This window comes from Phoca vitulina, unplaced genomic scaffold, assembly GCF_004348235.1.
Source record: "Phoca vitulina isolate PV1807 unplaced genomic scaffold, GSC_HSeal_1.0 scaffold55, whole genome shotgun sequence".
Classification (NCBI taxonomy): domain Eukaryota; kingdom Metazoa; phylum Chordata; class Mammalia; order Carnivora; family Phocidae; genus Phoca; species Phoca vitulina.
Window position 1 is genome coordinate 2,782,139 of NW_022589758.1, and position 7,637 is coordinate 2,789,775.

The window sequence follows — 7,637 nt, forward strand, 5'->3', positions numbered from 1 at the left end:
TCCATTATATAATGTGTGTGTATGTATGTATGTATACCACTTCTTTATCGATTCATCTATTGATGGACACTTGGGCTGCTTCCAAAATTTGGCTGGTTATAAATAATGCTGCAATAAACATAGGGGAGCATTTATCTTTTCAAAATAATGCCATCATCTTCTCTGGATAAATACCCAGTAGTGGAATTACTGGATCTTATGGTTATTCTATTTTAAAATTTTTGAGGAACCTCCATATTGTTTTCCACAGTGGCTGCACCAGTTAGCATTCCTACCAACAGTGCACAATGGTTCCTTTTTCTCCACATCCTCACCAACACTTGTTTCTTGTGTTGGTGATTTTAGCCATTCTGACAGGTGTGAGGTGATATATCATTGTCGGGTTGATTTGCATTTCCCTGATGAATAGTGATGCTGAGCATCTTTTCATGTGTCTGTTGACCATCCATATCTTCTTTGGAGAAATGCCTGAGCCACCCATGCACCCCTGGATTCCTCTCTATTTTTTGCATAACTATTACTGGTTTTTGATTTGTGGTTACCATTAGGTTTATATATAACATCTTATGCATATAGCAGTCTATATTAAGTTGATGATTGCTTAAATTTGAACCCATTCTTTACTCCTCTCCCTCCCAATGTTTTAGGTATATGTTGTCATACTTTATATCCTTTTATTTCATGAATCGCTTGACTGACTTTTATAGATATACTTAATTTTACTGCTTTTGTGCTTCCTACTTTTCTTACCATACTTATGGTCTTTCCTTTACACTCAAAGAGTACCCTTCAACATTTCTTATAGGGCTGGGTTTAGTGGTCATGAATTTGTTTAATTTTTGTTTGTCTAGGAAACTCTTTATCCCTCCTTCTATTCTGAATGATAGCCTTGCCGGACAGTATTCTTGGCTGTAGGTTTTTTTCTTCTTCCAGCACGTTGAATATATCCTGCCACTCTCTTCTGGCTGGCAAAATTTCTGCTGAAAAATAAGCTGATAGCCTTTTCGAGTTTTCCCTGTATGTAACTGTTTTCTTTTCTCTTGCTGCTTTCAAAATTTGCTATCACTACTCTTTGCTATTTTAATTACTATGTGAACCTCCTTGGGTTGATTTTGTTGGGGGCTCTCTGTGCTTCCTGGGTCAGGATTTCTGTTTCCTTCAGTAAGTTTTCAGCTATTATTTTTTCAAATAAGTTTTCTGACCGCTTTTCTCTCTCTACTCCTTCTGGGATCCCTAAAATGTGAATGTTATTATGCTTGATGGTGTCACTGAGGTCCCTATGTCTATTTCGTTTAAAAAAATTTTTAAGATTTATTTATTTATTTTGATTGATAGAGATAGAGAGAGTGCAAGCACAAGCGGCTGGGGCAGAGGAAGAGGGAGAGAGAATCCCAAGCAGGCTGAGCACCAAGCACAGACCCCAATACGGGGCTCAATCTCATGACCCTGAGACCACAACGCTGAGCTGAAACCAAGAATTGGACACCTTAACTTACCGCACCACCCAGGCGCCCCCTACTTCATATTTTATTATTTATTTTTCTCTATTCTGTTCAGCTTGATTGCTTTCCACTACTCTGTCCTCCAGGTCATTGATCCATTCATCTGCTTCTTCCAGTCTAATTTGTTCCATCTAGTGTATGTTTAATTTTAGTTATTGAGTTCTATCTCTGATTTGTTCTTTTTAATATTTTCTGTCTTTGTTGAGGGTCTCACCGAGGTCCTCCACTCTCAAGTCCACTGAGTATCCTTATGACCATTACTTTAAATTCTCTATCAAGCATATTACTTATCTCGGTTTTGTTTAGCTCTCTTGCTGTGATTTTGTCTTATTCTTTCATTTGGGACATATTCCTCTTTTCCTCATTTTTGTCTAACTCTCTGTGTCTGTTTCTATGTATTAGGAAAGTAAGCTCTATCTCTTGCTCTTGAAAGTAGTGTCCTTATGAAGAAGAGGTCCCATGGTGCCCTGCAGGGCAATGTCCCCTGTTCACCAGAACCTGGCACTTCAGGGGTGTCTCCTATGTGTGTTGCATGCACCCTTTGTTGTGGCTGAGCCATTTTTGCCTTCAGTTGTCATCTGCAATGGCTCTCTTTGCTGTGGGCAGAGTTTGGTCCCTGTGTTATTAGCGGGCCAGTCTGGGGCTGCCTTGGGCTTGAACTGAGTCAGACCAGGTGTTTTCCAGAGATGTAGTAGCATTGAGCTACAGGGTGCTTTCCTTATGTTGTCCACAGAGAAGCTTCCTTGGTGGTCAGGGCCTGCAGTCAGATGAGATGTCTGCCCCAGCCCACTGCTGGATCCACACTCATATTGTTGTGTGTGGTTATCCTCCCCTCTCCCTAGGGCAGGAGTCACTTGGGAGTGTTGCTGGCCCCTGTCACATCTGCTTGGACACTGCCAGACTTGTGGCACCACTTTGGATGGACTCTGACCAAGGGCGTATTGGAGGGGACAAGTCTGCAGGAGAACATCGGGGTGGGGTGCACAGTGTTAGCAAGATTTGTGTAGGTCTCCTGTGGAAAGGGACCTGGAGCTGTCCAGGACTGTAGCCAGCTGGGTTTGAGGGGGCATGTCCACAGGAGAGAGAGGGGGCAGGGCACACTGTTAGCAAGTTAGGTGGAAAGTAATGGTGCTGCACTAGTTCCCGCAGGTGTCTGTGTATCTAGGTTGGAGAGGTGGGAGTTGGGGGAGGGAAATGGCACCCACCAGCTCTTTTGTTCTTGGAGAAGTCTCCCAAAGATCCCTGCCCCTCCAGCACACACGTTAAGATTAGCAAACAAATCTCCTTCCCAGATACACAGGCATTTTTCAAACTGCTGCTTCAATGCTGTAACTCAGCAGGGCTGTTTACTGTGCTGTTTTTTTAAGGGTGGGGGACTCAGTTTCCTCTCACCCTTTTGGCTCTCCCAGAGCCAAGCCTGCTGATTTTTGAAGTTCCAGGTGTTAAGCCCCACTGATTGTAAGAACTCATGAAGTTAAGCCCCTCTCGTTTTCAAAGCCAAATGTTATGGAGATTTGTCTTCCCCCTGTCAGTTCCCCATGCTTGGCGTGCTTGGTGTAAGGGTCTATTTCTCAGTTTAGCTCCTAACCGTGTCTCTGCCCTTTCTACCCTCTTCAATGTGGTCTCTTCTCTACATTTAGCTGTGGAGAGTCTATTCTGCCAGGCTTTGGGTCACTTTCTGGGTTATTTACACTGATGTGGGTGTTATCTAGTTGTAGCCATGGGACAAGGTGAGCACAGGATCTTCCTACTCCATCATCTTCCCCTAACTTCTTGCTTTAGAAGATTCTTGAGCACTCTATAAGTCTCCATAAAGGACTCACACCCTGGAGATAGGATTAAATTATTATATGGGTTCTATGTAGTCCACTGGTTGCAGGGTTCTAACCTTCCCACATAATTGGTCCTTGGCCTCCTTTAATTATGCCAGGACTCCAATGGGTTACATTCCTGGGAAGGAGGTCCTGGTCCTGAAAATGAAGTCATTCAGGGGTTGTGGGTCCCTCCATCTGGGGCTGTAAGACCCCCAGGGCTTAGTCCTAATCTCCATGGTCAAAGCGAGGTTGCTGACTTCTGGCATTCTGGCCAGCAGGAAGAGGGACTGAGCAAGGCAGTTGAAAGCTGCACATTTTCAAATGGCATTGAGGAGAACTTGGTCACATCAACACACCTAATCCCAAGGGGATCTGGGAGTATAGATGCTAGTGCCTAGGAGAAGAGGAGAATGGATTCAGAGGGCAACAAACTGTCTTTGGCACTCCTTTTCTTATTTCTGCATGAAGCAGTGCATTGAAGGAGCACAGGCTTAAACATTTGAGAATGAGGGTCAGGATTCTTGCATCACTTGCACACTATATGCCCATTTTCAAAGCACTTCCCCATTAAGAGTATTGGCCTGTCATAATGTCATGCTTTCCTAGATGTGGTGCTGAGTGGGGACTCCAGCTAGATGAAGGAGAATATGCTAACAAAATCGCAGGCATTGGGAAAGGATCTTTACCCAATACAAAAGTCTTTAAAATAAACACCTTTGTGGTAAATGAACCATAAAAGATGTTTTAGAAATTGACAAATGGCATTTGATTACATGTAACAATTTCAAATTTAGCAAAGTCCTTCCTAGGTTTGACTAAGTAACTTTTGCCCTCTTGCTTTTCATATTTCACTGATGTTCAAAACCACTCTCTAGGTGAAGGGCTTGTCAATTATTACAATCAAGTCCAAAATGGCCTCCTAAATTCATTTTTCTCTGGCTTTGTGTTGTTCATTTATCATATGCTTTGACATTGTTAAACCCAAGGCCAACTTACAGTCCCTCTTTTACTGAAAATGAATCACATTTATTTCAAACTAAGACACCTTGGGGGAAAAGGAGAGAACAAAGTATCTGATTTACTTAAGTACAGAACCAAGAAACGCAATTTCCCTCCTCAGTTTTTGTCAGCCCTTTCCGAAGGCCATAATACATTCCTCAAAATAAACACAATTGACTTCTTACAACTTAAGAAAAGGAGACATTGTTCAAAAATATAGTCTTTTGACTAAAAAAAATCTAATCATCTCATTACTGTCATAGTTCAGAATAATGCAAACAATTGCATTTCATATGAAGATTAGTCTCAGTGGAACCTGGGATTAATGCTAAAATGGGGGAGTGACTGAAAAAACAAAATAGTCCTGGGCGCCTAGGTGGCTCAGTTGGTTAAGCGACTGCCTTCAGCTCAGGTCATGATCCTGGATTCCTGGGATCAAGTCCCGCATCGGGCTCCCTGCTCAGCAGGGAGTCTGCTTCTCCCTCTGACCCTCCCCCGTCTCATGCTCTATCTCATTCTCTCTCTCAAATAAATAAATAAAATCTTAAAAAAAATAAATAGTCCTTCCTTAGGTAGCTAAGTTTCTGAGCTGCTGATTACATATCTACATTGGATAACTCCTTAAACCGGATAAAACCTCATGAATAATGAAGCTTCTTTGTGGCTGCTTTTCTATAAACCACACAGCACCTTCTGTTTACTTCTACTGAAGAATGAGATGAATATAAGTTGAAGACTGTAGTATATAAAGTGTCTGTGAACAGATATTTCTAAGGGATAAATCATTTCCCCAAAAATCAGATCGCTTTTTGAATTGGGAGGAAAGTATAATATATGCTGACAAAGCCACCAAAGATAACTGATCCGGATCTCAGAAAGATATAACCTTTGATAACTTTTGGCACAGTTATTTATTTAATAAATAAAATTAAGGAATTTAAAAATCAGTGCTAACATCCATACATGGAAATTATCATGGCTGGAGTTTGAGATGCAATATTTTAAAGGCAATGGTATCAAACTGTCATAGTAACTAAGACAGGAATTCCTGGTGTTCATTTAGGCAAGATGAACTATCAGGTAAAATTCTATTCTAAACAATAAGGTTCTTTTATGGAAAATACTGGTTTGTCACCTGGACCACCTACATAATTTGTGGGGCTAAATGCAAATGAAAATGTGTGGCCCCTTGTTCAAAAATTAAGAATTTTAAGACAGAGACAGCAAAGGATCAAAGCAAGCATAAAGCCCTGCTAAGCATAGGGCCCTGTGCAGGCTGCAACCTCATGAGACAGGCTCTGCTTCTCACCACTAAAGTCAACTATTTCCTTGGAAACGGGTTGGAGCCTCAAGGTTGAAAGCCAGCCCTGTGTATCTTCTGAGCTAGTAAATCAAAACTCAAACATGTTTCAGAAGGGCTTTGGTGCATAATAAGATAACCTGGGCAAGTGAGTGTTTTGGTTAAGGATGTCTGGGAACCCACTGATAATAATTCAGCCAAACAGAAATGTATTTATTTCAGGCACCAAGAATTCTGGAAATAGGTAGTCAAGGATGGTTCAGCAGCTCATAAATCGCAGAAGAAACTAAGCTCCTTCTGTTTCTCTCATCCTTAGCAATAGGGCTGACACCCCTAAGCATCATAGGTGTTCTAAGCAGGAGGGAAAAAGCAGAAGTGTCAGCACAGCAGGTTCTGTTTTTGTCTCATTAGCCAGGACTAAGTCATATGTCCAACATTAGTTAGTTAAGAGGCTGGAGATATGAGTTCTTAGCTTTGCAGCCTCCATAGTTAAGACTATAAGCTAAGAGAAGGTTGGAATAGGTGATGAATAACTTAGAATACACAGGTTGGAATAGAAATAGGCTGGAATAACTATTGACTATATAACTACACACACACACACACAATGGAATACTACTCAGCCATCAATAAAATGAAATCTTGTCATTTGCAATGATGTGGATGGAACTAGAAGGTATTATGCTAAGCGAAATAAGTCAGAGAAAGAATTATCATACGATCTCACTCATTTGTGGAATTTAAGAAACAAAACAGAGGATCATAGGGGAAAGGAGGGAAAAATAAAGACAAAATCACAGAGGGAGACAAACCATAACAGACTCTTAATCATAGGAAACAAACTGAGGGTTGCTGGAAGGGAGGGGGGGGGATGGGGTAACTGGGTGATGGACATTAAGGAGGGCACATGATGTAGTGAGCACTGGGTGTTATATAAGACTGATGAATCACTGAATTCTACCTTTGAAACTAATAATACACTATATGTTAATTAACTGGGGAAAAAAAAAAAAAGGAACCTCAGCTCTCCATAACTGAGGAAGGAGCCTGCGTCGGGGAAAAGCAATTATAGAAGCCTCCTGACCAGAATGTTCAGGTGAACTTGCCACTATATACCTCTCCGCAACCAACCATACATCCTCCTTGTGTTGTGGCTATTTGTGCATAAGTACACAGAGGTGGAATGAAGGGATGCTGGAGTTTGAAACGATCATGGTCCTACTCATTGCTTTCCCACTCGCTAGCTGTGTGGCCTTGTCCTATTTACCATTATATTTACACTATCCAGTATAGTGCATATCACTTAAAGCAAGAGCTCAAGGAAAAGTCACTGAACAAATGAGAATGTTACCCTCTCTGAGCCTCAGTTCTCCCAGCTATAAATTTTAAGATTGTATATATTTATATGACAGAGAGACACAGCACGCGCACACATGCAAGGGGAGTGGCAGGCAGAGGGAGAAGGAGAAGCAGGCTCCCCACTGAGCAGAGAGCCCAACACAGGGCTCCTTCCCAGACACCAGGATCATGACCTGAGCCGAAGGCAGACGCTTAACCAAAAGAACCACCCAGGCGCCCCTTTCCCAGCCATAAACTGGGAGCATAACTGGCTCACTATATCAGAATGTTTCAAGCCAAAAACATATAAACATTGCCTAGCACAGTCTTTAACCCAATATTGCTGCTCCATAAATGTTAGTTTCTTTCCTTTCTCAACAACTGGTATTTTCAATGAATAAAAAATGGCCCTGGAGTATGACCTATTTCATATACTCAGATTAAACCACTGAATAGCTGTATTCAATTAGATTTGAACACTTGTTTTAAAAACATAAATATATGAGCCAAAAAGGAATCCATTTCATTTATTTGACAGGGAGAAAGACAGCCAGAGAGGGAACACAAGCAGGGGGAGTGGGAGACGGAGAAGCAGGCTTCCCGAGGAGCAGGGAGCCTGATGCGGGGCTCGATCCCAGGACCCTGGGATCATGACCTGAGCCGAAGGCAGACACTTAACGACTG